Below are 11,949 nucleotides of genomic sequence, written 5' to 3'. Positions count from 1 at the left end.
TCCCTGTATACTACCAAGTATTTCATGCTTGATTTATTGTCTGCTTTCAGGGTTTTCTTTTGCTAGTTCTACACACACACACACACACACACACACACACACACACACGCACCACACAGGAATCCAAACAAAACACTAGAGGAGGACTTCACTGTAATGAATCGATATGTATCACAGTCACAGGTAAGTATTAAAAAAAGACAGTTTAGTGAAGTTAATTAATAAAACCTAGTGATTTATAGCAATAGAACAGCACCTTAATCACACGGCTTACTGCAAAATTAAAGAGTTCTCTATCGTTACATTTCATGTGATGCAACCAATTGAATCAAGAAAGATGTCCTATAAAAAGAGAGCTATCATTTGAAGTCTTCCTTTTGAACTTTTGGCATTAATTGGAACATCTGCGGGTTGACACTAGCAACTTCCAATATTTAAGTGTAAGGTGTATTTTCCCCTCACAAGTGAAAGTCAGTGGTTCTGTAGTGGAATATTTGAAATGTAATTGTTAGAGTATTTTATCTCATCCTGAAGATTACACAGTATACCAAGAACAGGTTAATATGACTAAGTACTGAAATAACTGTTTAATCTCTTACCACAAAACCTGGTAATGAAGTGAATCTCTAAGAAATTGAGTAATTTGACACTGGTGCTGAATAGTGGCACTAGGGTACTGTAAGTATCAAGGTAGAGTAATATTGTCCTATCATTAAGACTCTGACATCATGAAAACAATAAGGGCCCCAGTTCCATCCTTCTGCCAAGGCCTAACCTTTCTTCCCACTGAGACATCAGGTCAAGAATCAGGGTCAACGTGAATGATCATGAGGAAAACAGTTAGTTTTCAGTTCACTTTTCACATTGTCTCTGTCCTGACATTAGATGTTAGTGATGAGAAAGGCGGAAAGTGGAAAGCAGTAAAAATTTTAATATTTGCTTTCATCACTGAAAAACTGAAAACTCATCAAATGTAAGCAGATTGCTTTTACGGGTTGTTTTCAGGAACGTGTTTTCCTCTACTCAAAGGGGAGAATTTTTTCAAAACATAAAGATGTTCAATGGAATAAACTAGAATTTTAAAAATAGTGAGCCATCGTGCATAACCTTAAAGCTCCTTCACTTCATAGCCACTTTCTGCTCAAAGGCCTGGAAAATATTTGTCCCCAAATAAAAAACTAAATCAAATGTGGGAAAAGCAAATATGGCTCCACAGAACCATAAGAGAGGGCATCTGGGCACAGGAAATATAAGTTTTTTACAGATCTTCTCAGCTTTATGATTTAGGTGCATAAAGGGAGGTTCAGATACAAATTAATTCCATTTTCAGAAGGAACAAAACCTGGCAATTCAATTCTAACTCAGTTAGTTTTAATTTTCAGCTCCCAAAACATCGTGCAAAAAGTTCTTAAAAGTTGAATCTTTATCTTAGGAGCATCCAAATTTTATGGATCCAAATTTACTTTAGAATGTTTCCATTATTTTTGTTTTCAAGTACATACATTTTAGATATCTTGATTTGCTGAACAATACCTTATATCAAATGCTTTGCCCTGAAAATGGGTATTTTATTAGAAATAATAATGTATACACAATGCTTGGGTATTCCTCAATTCTGTATACTTGAGAACCATACAAAGTATGCATTGAAAGGAAAGAACAGAGTTGATTCCTGAGAACAAACTAAATATTTACATCAGGTACAGCTAGATGTATTTTCCCCAGGAATTGAATCACCAAATAAATTATTTTATCCTAGTCCTAGTAATTATTTTGGAAGGACACTCTAAAAAGTCACATCCCCACTATTTTGAAAGGTATCCTTTGAAAAGGACCATTTTAGTGTAATTTTGTTTTTTACATTTTTATCTAGATGAAATCTTTTTTTGAATTGTGACAGGGGATTAAAAATCTAAGCAGTCTACTGTGTTTACATTAAAACTACAACTCAGCCTTCTTTCTCAGATTATAAGAGTGGAAAGATTAAGTCTTAGCATATGGACGTTCAGGAAAATGAATTATTTCTTAAGGTCTGAGAAGCAGCTTTCTGTTCCAGAGAATACAGAATTCCAGTATGGTCCCCTTAAAAGTTCAGCACTATTACATTTGCAGCAGTTTTAATCTCCCTTTGGCATCTTTATGGAATAATTTTCTAAAGGGATAATTCTCTACTAAAATATATTATGCCCCAACCATATTTAACGTGGAGAGCAATACCCTCTTAGAAAAGAAATACATTGACTCACACACTTGTTAAAAGTTAATAAAGAAATAGCTCATTTTTAAAGCCACAAGTTTATGGTCTCTGCATCATCAATTTAATTTAAGCATTGCTGAGACAATCTTTAATCTACTCCCCATATTGTAATACCTTATTTATGATGCATTTTCATTTTTTAATTTGGGGGGAACATTAGCCCGACAGAGCCAGCAGATGAAAGTGCTGAAAGGAGGTCAGATGGAAACAGAACCTATTACCCACTGTATTTCAGACAGGACCGAGGCACTTAGCTGAAGAGACACTGGGTTATTAGATTAATTTCAAAAGAGCTTTTACAAGTTACTTAATTCTATTTTTTTCTTTAAACCCATGGACCACAAACTCAAATTTCTCTTCGAATGGGGTTAATTTGACAAATGAGGCATGGAACCAGGGCTGTGGAAAAAGCATTCCACTATAATGAGATCTTGGTCTTTCTTGCGAGACTATGCTATTTATGTAAATATGTCTAGAGGCACCTTCTATAAGCTTTTAGTTTTCTATGATCTATTAGTTTAGTGTTTATTAAGGAATCAAATGTATAGAATTACTAGGCATTCAGAGGGAATGCTGTGGCAAAGATAAAATGGATCTGCTCAGAAGAAATATAGGAACGCTTCAAAATCACTGTACTGTTTCGTTTGTGGTTATTTTCATTACTTTGAGAGTAAACTGCATAAGAATCGGCCTTATAATAAATGCTACATGCGTCTCCAGTAGTACCGAGCTAAAGCAATCTGGCATTCTCCTACTGTGATTTGTGATTTTTAAACCCAGAAGATAAAAGCTTTTGGGTATCGATTGTTTTTAATTAAAAATACTCCCAAGTATAAATTGAAGCTGATGCCACCCTTGGAGATTTACTGGCTGGCGTGCTTAATTCATATAATTTTTCTCAGTATTGCTTGTATCTCTGGCAATGAGAACACCTGATGGAAACCGTCACTGCTCAGCTTTCATCAACATTTCTAGTTAGGGAGGTTTTCATAACGTCACAGTTTACATGAGAAACTTTTCTGTATTAGAAGAAAGGGGTTGAGACAATTACTTTTTAGCTCAATGTGGCCGGGCCTTTTATGGTAGTCCAATAGCAAATAAATGCTCCTTGAAATGGCTTCTTTTATTTCCCTTTGTTTTCTTGGACATATAAATCTGAAAAGAATGCAATTTAAAAAGTGATTTCTCACAAAGAGTAAATATGCCTTTTGCAAATCAATTTTTGTAACAAGTTATTTATATGATATTACTTAATAAACTGTTTTTTTCTAACTTGTTTTTTTTTCAATTCTCTCCAACTATTGTTTGTAATCGTTCAAAAAAATGTACATGCTAATGCACACTTTATCTTTATAAATCTGCTGTTTTAACCTCTCAGATAGCTAACGAGAGCCAACTTATTATACAATAATTAGCTTGTAAACCGTAGTTTCTCCCAGCCAGCAATATATGTCACTGGCACTGCCCTGCAGACTTCTTACTGGTGGGACACCAAGAATTCTGTTATTTATGGAGTTGCTGTATTAAGAGGAAAACTGTTTATCCTCAAGGTAATTGCTTTAGATACAAAAGAACAGTTCGATATTTTTGCTCATCCCAATATCCATCCTTTACTCTGCTCCCCAAAAAAATTTGTCTGTGGATCTCTGATTTCAAAAAAAAAAAAAGGAAAGGCAAGAACCAGACCAAAGGTCAATAAGAATAAAATCCTTCCAGCATTCTGATACTATGAGTAAATAAAATGTTTTTAGTATATTCAGAGCTATAATATTTTACAGGCTTGTTCTTTTTTAAGCTGCCTCCTATTTCTACAGAGGCCATTTCATAATTTTTTAACTGGGAGAATTCATAGCTTTGCAAAGGAGATTTTCATTTACTCATTCATTCGTTCAATATATAGTAGGCACTCCGCTGAGTGCTGTGGAATATCTGACCATCAGCCAAAGAACTATACTTTTCCTCCTCTCCAGAAGCTCATGGTCCAGGGGGTAAGGCTTCCGTAAATATATTGTGAGTATTTTCAGTACCTAACTATAGTACCCCCCCAGAAGGTGGCATGGAGGTTATCTTCAGAGAGGTACAAATGAAAGTGTTCACAGGAAGGAAAAACTGTTTCTGCCCAGTCATGGGGGTAGGGGGGGGTTAGGAATTAGTAAGATTGTGATAAAGGAAGATAAGAAATCAAAAAGAATAGCTGGGGAAAGAGAGGAAAGAGAGGGATGGTTAAGCAATGCCACTGACCTCCGCTGAGGTCTCTGAAGAGGACCAGGCACCGGAACACAGAGCATCACCAATGCCAGAGCAGCTGATTTTTTTATGTTGTTTTATTTTTGCTTTTGTTTGTTTGCTATTTGGTTTAAAGTTAACCTGGTCGGGAACAGAAACCCATGGAAAGGAATGATGCTATTAGAAATGCACTTTCTGAAGGATGTGTACATTGTACAGTAGGAGGCAGGGGGAGCTAGGGCCAAGTCCCACCCCGCCCCCAGGTCTGTACCAGCCCAGGGCAAGCAGAGGCCACAGGATCTGGGAAATTTCCCTGACCTAATGGTCACGTAGGCAGGAAGTGCAATGTGCTGTCTCAAGGACACAGTTCAGGACACAGATTCCTGCAGTTAGAAAGGCTAAGCCCTTTCCCATCACCGTAACAAACCACTCCCCATAACAATTATTAGTATGTCTGAGAGTAATTCACTCTAGCTGCTGCAACAGACAAAATCCAAAATCTCCAAAATAAAGTTTAAGTCATACTCTTAACGAAGCTTAGGATGGTTGTGGGCCTTTCACCCTCTTGTAGCTATGCCATTTGGAGCGCACCGCTCCAAGGTTTAACACGGCGGGGGAGGAGAGCTGGCTGGATGATCCTATGCGACGTTTCTAAGGGGCAGGGCTTCCATGTGGTTTGTACTGCTTCTGCTCACATCCCATTGGCCACAGCTCAGTCATATGGCCCAAACTAACTGGACAGCAGCTGGGAGATGTACACACACAAGCACATGTGTGTCTGATGAGCAGACCGCTATGTTTCTGCCCCTTAATTTCCGTCTCTGTCAATCTTGCAGCATCTTTCCCAATTGACACCAATTTCAGTCACCGTAACAAGCCATATCCCATAACCACGAGGGTGTTTTCAGAAGAGCAGGTAGGAAATCCTTTACAAATTCAATCTTCAAGATGAAAACCTGAGGTTTTGTGTACCATCCTGACTCCAGTGCCCATGGTAGATATTTCCAATCAATTGACTCGTGTATCTCCTAGATGTAGCCTTAGAATCCCTCACAGGAATGCCCCCGAAGCCATCAGTAATAGAATAATGTTGACCTACTTGCCATCCCAAACCTGAGATTAAGTTCTCCAGTGAAAGACTTGTTTCTTCTCATTCCAAGTTTTGTTGACTACTCACCACTGACACTTGGGAAGAGTATTCTCTTCCTGAGATGGTCAAAACTTTGGGATAATTAAGGAAGCCCAAAGGCTCAGCCTGCCATTATAATTAGCTCATATCTTCATTTCATAAATCTGAGCCAACAAGTGTGTATCACTTTGTTTGAACAAGTCAAATGTTAATTTCAGCATGGTTGCTGTATCTCTCTGTAAGACTCCTGAACTTTTACATTCATTCTGCAAATGTTATTTGAGAACCAACAACGGACCGGGCACTGATCAAGGTAATAGGGATACAGGAGTAAAATGGACAGGCACACACCTTGCTCTGTGCATATCCTTCCCTCAAGGACAGCCATGATTTAATCTCCCATTATTAACCTTAGTTTGCCTGACCAAACATTTCATAATGAATGACACCCTGTTTCTTTAGATCACTTTTCTAGGTCTCATATTCCTGAATTCAATACTTTTCTAAATATGCTATGAATAGATATGGCTCTTTAAAAGAAGTAGATTGTCTCCTACTTCTGCCTATAATATACTTATCCCTTTTTTTAAATGTCTCCCTTGACATATTTGATCATCTTTATCGCTTCCTGAGCCATCTAGTCCCAAAAACTTAACTTTCGATGGCAAATGTGTCTTGCTTGCACATTGATAAGAAAATGTCTCCTTTTAGTCAGTAAAGGTTTTATTAAAGCTTTTAACTTTGCTTAGCTGCCTGATTATAATGCCTTACTTTTACACAGCACCTTAGAAATAACTATCACATATATGACTTAATATAACTCTCACAAAAGCCCCATAAAGTAGGCTATATCGTTCTCATTTCACAAACAAAGTGGGGTCATTTGTCCTTAGATCCTATCACAAGAATTAGAATTAAACTCCCTTCTTTTCACTCAGGTTCTGCAGTCCTGCCACATAGCCCCATATTTTCCCCTTTGTATGGACAGTCCAATCTCATTCACTTGAGAGAAACATTTATTGGGAGGAAAAAAAAGATTATTTTGTCCTTATTTCAAATTCAGATGAGTTTGGACTCTGTTGATGGCTGCAGGCTCAAAGACATCCCTCTCTATAAGATCGGGTCAAGTGCTCTGTGACGAAAAAAAAGAGACTGAAAGCAAAATTCTGCCTATTGACCCCAATTACGCAATTGGTTCCAATTACAAAATTGGAACAGTGTTCCGAAGGAAAAATGTTCCCAAGAAATATAAAATTCCACCCAAGGCTGCAAAAGCTCTAATTGTTTATATAATAATAATCTTGACAATATTGGTATTTCAAACACCAACTTGTGGTAAGCCCTCTGTAGGGTGGCCGTGCCCTAGAATGGGAGAGGGACAGGAAAGGCATCAGGACTTCCTGTCACTTCTTAGGCAACTCAGAGTCCATGACTACACAAGACATAGTGGAGAAAGAAGGAAGACTTGCTCTGGCCATGAGAACCACTGAATCCTGGTACCCATCCCAGTGATACCCCTGGAAACCCCAACTGCCCAGGTAGGTGGTGTCTCTGCAGCATAGTAGTAGCTACAAATCTTTGTTAACAAACTAAAAGTAATGTTTTTTCCACATGTTTCTACAACTGAACTTAATTTGTTTTCTGTGAGCAACAAAAACTCAACTTTAGTCATTTAGGGTTTCTTTCCACAACCTTTCACTGATATTACAGCTAGATTCTAAGGGGCTAAGGTAACATAAAGAGTTAGAGTTTGGAGGAAGATGAGATATAGTCAGAGCTTAAAGCTTACCTGCTAAGGGAGCTAAGAAGAGGAGATGGATTCCAGAAAAAACACATAATTCTCATAACCCTCTCTGTCTGTCCTCCCAGCCATCACAAAATGGGGAGGTTGAAGTTTAATGATCAGAACTTTTTATGTTATTGTCATTATTTCTCATTCTCAGAATGTCAGGATCAAAAGCTTTCCTAAATTATGGCTTTGGCAGAGATTCAGAAAGAGCTGAAAGTTACATCAGAATGTCACTATTTCAAATATAATGCTAATTTATAAGTGTTTTCTTATGCTTTACTATCTCAAATATTACAAGTATTTGTTTATATTATTAAAATATACTAAGTAATATATGAAGATAGAGCCAGTCTTCTTCAATGACCTCTGAACCTCCCATATGATGAGAACTTTACTACCTATTTTATGAGTAAAAAATTTTTTTCCTTATCGTAGATCAAGAAGGTCGTAACAAAGTGTTTTCTGGTTTGTGAATACATTTACATGAAAAATCATGCACAGTTACAAAAATTAAATCCCAATTGAATATATATTTAACAAACAATTCGTATTGAAAACAAATAATTTGTATTGAAAACAATAAACATGTTAAAGCCAGGCTGTTTGTTCCCTTTGGATCCAAAGAAATATATCTACCTGACAAGAATTTGGCAAAATGACACCAAGATTCAAACGATAGCTCTCAAGTGAGAAAAGGTTGAAGGGCAGATTGATTTTGGCATTAAGATCTGAGCTGAGCCTCTGAAGGAGCATTAGCACCTTCAGCAAATCCCTGCGTGCTTCTCTAAAATGAAATCCCCAGTCCCACTCCAGAAATCATCAGAGTTGGTTTAAGTACTCCACAGGCTACCGGCATTCCAAACTCTGGAGGCTCCACCTTCATTAGAGTAAAGTGTACCCACACTTTACCTTACAGACATGAATCAGGTTGAAGTTTGCTAGTATATAACCTTGTTATATATACCCTTAGACATTTATTGATTTTAATTTGCAATTTTCCTAATGTATTTTGAAACACTTTATTTAAAACATTAGGCTTTGGGGGGCTGTAGCTCATCTGGAAGCTAACAGGTACTGTGTGTATTGTGCCTCATGTATTCAAAGGCACCAAGAAGGAAGTGAGGATGGGATTTGGGTATCTGCGTTTATAGCAAATGTCCCAGTGATTTTTATGCACACCCGAATTTGAGACAGAAGCGAAGTCATTGAGGAAACACAGGCAAAGGCATGTTCAAGGAACTGTGGGCAGGTCAGTGAGAATAGGAAAGAAGGTTCTGGAAGGCATGAGACGAGATGAAGTTTCTAATATTTTTGCACATTCCTTCCTATTTTCTTTTACCTATTGTATGCAAAGCATGAACTTATTTACCACATGTTAAGGGGATTAAAACAGGTGTCCTCCCTAGAAAAGGTTGGAAAATAGTTCATACACATTTATTTAAAACCTCCGGTGAAGATCTCTACTCTTCCCCCTTTTTTTCAGAACTTTTATGGCTACTTCCCCTGAAGGTGTCAGTCAAGAAGCAAATAATTAAAATCCCTCTAGACTTGACTCCTCAGGCTTCCTAAGCATTTGCTTCTGTTTCTCTTTTTAAAGTCAGCTGGGGAGCCTCAGCTAGGGAAGTCCCCCTCGCCCAGGGCCCAATCCGAGTTCCACTTTAATTAGCCTAATTGGAAGAAGACATAACCAAATTTCCAACTAGAGTTATAAACGAGCATTGGAAAAGAATATTTTTATCGTTTCAGAGAAAGCTCTCCTAATAATCACTTTTAAAAGGTAAAAGTCCTTCAAGGAGAAGAGGTGAGCAAATCAGATCAATTGCCGCTGTTAATCATCCCTCAAAGTAAAGGTGGGTCTTTTCACTTAGGTAATTTGGAAGGAAGACATTTATTCTTTTATTAATTTTAATTTTTATTAAATTAATATATGTATATTATCTAAACTGCCAAATAGTTCTATAAAGCTTATAGCAAAAACTTCCCACTCCACCCCCACTCCTTCTCTCAGGGGTAATTAATCCCTTTCAACTCTCCCAGATAGTTCTTCTAGTATTTACTTCCATATTTCTAAATAATGCTATATCAGGTTGAATCATAAGAAATGGCTATTGTTGCAGGTAAAATGTGGTTATATCAACAATTTCACATGGTTCAACTTAACACTACTATTTCTTGGGTTTCCAGTTTTGAACATTGTCTACCGACTTCCCATTACGGAGAGCAAGGATTCAGATTTACTGCCACACCCCCAACACACACACACCCACACCCACACACACACCCAACACACACACACCCCCAACATACACACCCACACACACCTTCACACACACACACCCAACACACACACACACCCCCAACACACACACACCCCAACACACACACACACACACCCAACACACACATACACACAAACCCAACACACACACACACACACACACTCGTTTCTCCCTCATCCTTCCCATATACGTACTTAGTTATAGCACGACTGGCAATTAGGAGTTTACATTATTACGCTGTGTAAATATCGCTCATAGTGGAGTCTTATGCTGTACTGTAATATAATTTCACTTCTTTTCTTGTTCAACTATATTTTTTCCTGAAATTAATAATTGCCTCTTTTTTAACATTTTCTTAGTTTCCTATATATCTGTCATAATCCAGCCACACATTTGCTGACATGATTCTTAAATTCCTCTCGACCACGTAAGGAAATCTCTACAAGTTTTCTTTTGCTGGCAGTATCACTTCAGAAATTTTCCCTCTCTCTGATGTCATGAATAGTTTTTTTAAAACATTTTCTTCTGCTTCCCACTGTTTATCTCTATTTTTTTCTGAATTTCTTTTCTGTTTGCTTTGATCTTTGTCTGTCATATGAGACGTCTTCTTCAAATGTCTGGTGATTGTTAGCTGTCGGCTCATAGTTAATAGTGAGGCCCTGAAAAGCTAATTAGAAATTCTGTGTCAGCTAATGGGCCTCTATAGGGTGATTGACAGAAATGGTTGGTTTTACTGGCACACACAAATGTCAGCGTTTGTAAACCTTTGGTCTTGGATCAGGCAGTTTCCACTGAGAGGATTCCTCCAATCTCCTCCAGGTAGATTAATTGGCCAAGGTGGTGTTCAAGACCATGAATCTGTTGGAGCTCAAGTCTCTAGCCTGATGTGATTAAGTCTGAATCATTTTCTTTTACCCGAAGTTTAAAAGATGTAATGTGATATAAAGCCATGCACCTTTCCATCAAACTTGTAAGCTACACAGGAAATTTAGAGAAATAGTAATACTGTGTTTTATAGAACAATTTAGTGACATTCAGTAGTGTTAAAATTTCAGTCTCTTGACAATCTAGTTCACAGTTTGAAAGATAATGTTTCTTCCTAGAGAAAAAAAATAAAAAGCCTTTACATGATTTTCTTAAACAACCCATTTGATTCTTGATCCCTTAGTTCAAAGTTCCTTAGTTTCATTGGGTCCTTAGAGAATGAGTAGCTTCTATACATGTAAAATTCCCCCTTATAATCATGGGATCCAAATGTTACATTGCATTAACATCTTTTGTTTTAAATCTGTATGATTATCTCACAAAACAGATGACCTCTATACTCAAGTCAGGTTTACCTCATTTCACTTGGAAATTTTTTAAACCATTGGTCCTCAGATGGACTGTCCTCAATTAAATATGGTCTAGGTCTTCCTCCATAGAAGTGTCTTTTTAAAATTCTCCTTGGTTACTGGTGAGTAATATGTAATGTATCTTTGGGGGACAAGGATGTTAAAAGTATGCCTGGTCATAATACTAACTGTACATAAAGAATAACTTTCAACACCATTTACAACAATCAGTCCTCTTTATTTCTGCTTTGTTGGTAAAGCCCTCTAGGAAATGTTACACACAGAGACAACATGATATGTTATACATCTTTGTTATCCATCAATGTACCAGCCACATTATGTACACAGTAGGTTCCCAATGAATATGTATTGAATACCTGAATGAGTGAATTTTCACATCTTTGAAGAAGAATTACTTGTTAATATTTATTCTTCAGGAATGTCAAGCTGTGTCTAAAAGTAATCAAGTGTAACAATTGTAATATTTTCCTAAGCTTTTGTGCCTTACATTTTACATGCTTTCACATTCACTTTCTGATAGATGGTGCATAAAGCATCTTTTTCATGTTTGCAATGATCCCACGTAGTCAAGATTCTCAGTGTTGAGTTATCACACACATTGACCTTGAAATCCCCAGGGTTTGATATTGGATGGTGACTCAGGAAAAGACATTAGATTTTTTTTAATTTTTTTTTTCAGTGTTGAATATTGCAGCTGGGCTTCCTAATCAGGAGAAAAGAGGCTGAATACCTGGGGGACAGACATAATACACACACTGAAAGGAGATGTTCATCTCTTCTGAATACATGATAATGGAGAGAATGGTGCTGAGCAAGCACAGTGTCAGGATAAAGTGTGGACCATGGGAAAATGCTGCACAAAGCAAAACGGATGAGAAAAAGTTTCTTACAGCAGCTTTGAAAATATATACTTT

Source organism: Rhinolophus hipposideros (assembly GCF_964194185.1).
Source record: "Rhinolophus hipposideros genome assembly, chromosome: 7".
Taxonomy (NCBI): domain Eukaryota; kingdom Metazoa; phylum Chordata; class Mammalia; order Chiroptera; family Rhinolophidae; genus Rhinolophus; species Rhinolophus hipposideros.
The sequence above is the reverse complement of the archived record's forward strand: the minus strand, read 5'-3'. Positions refer to the sequence as shown.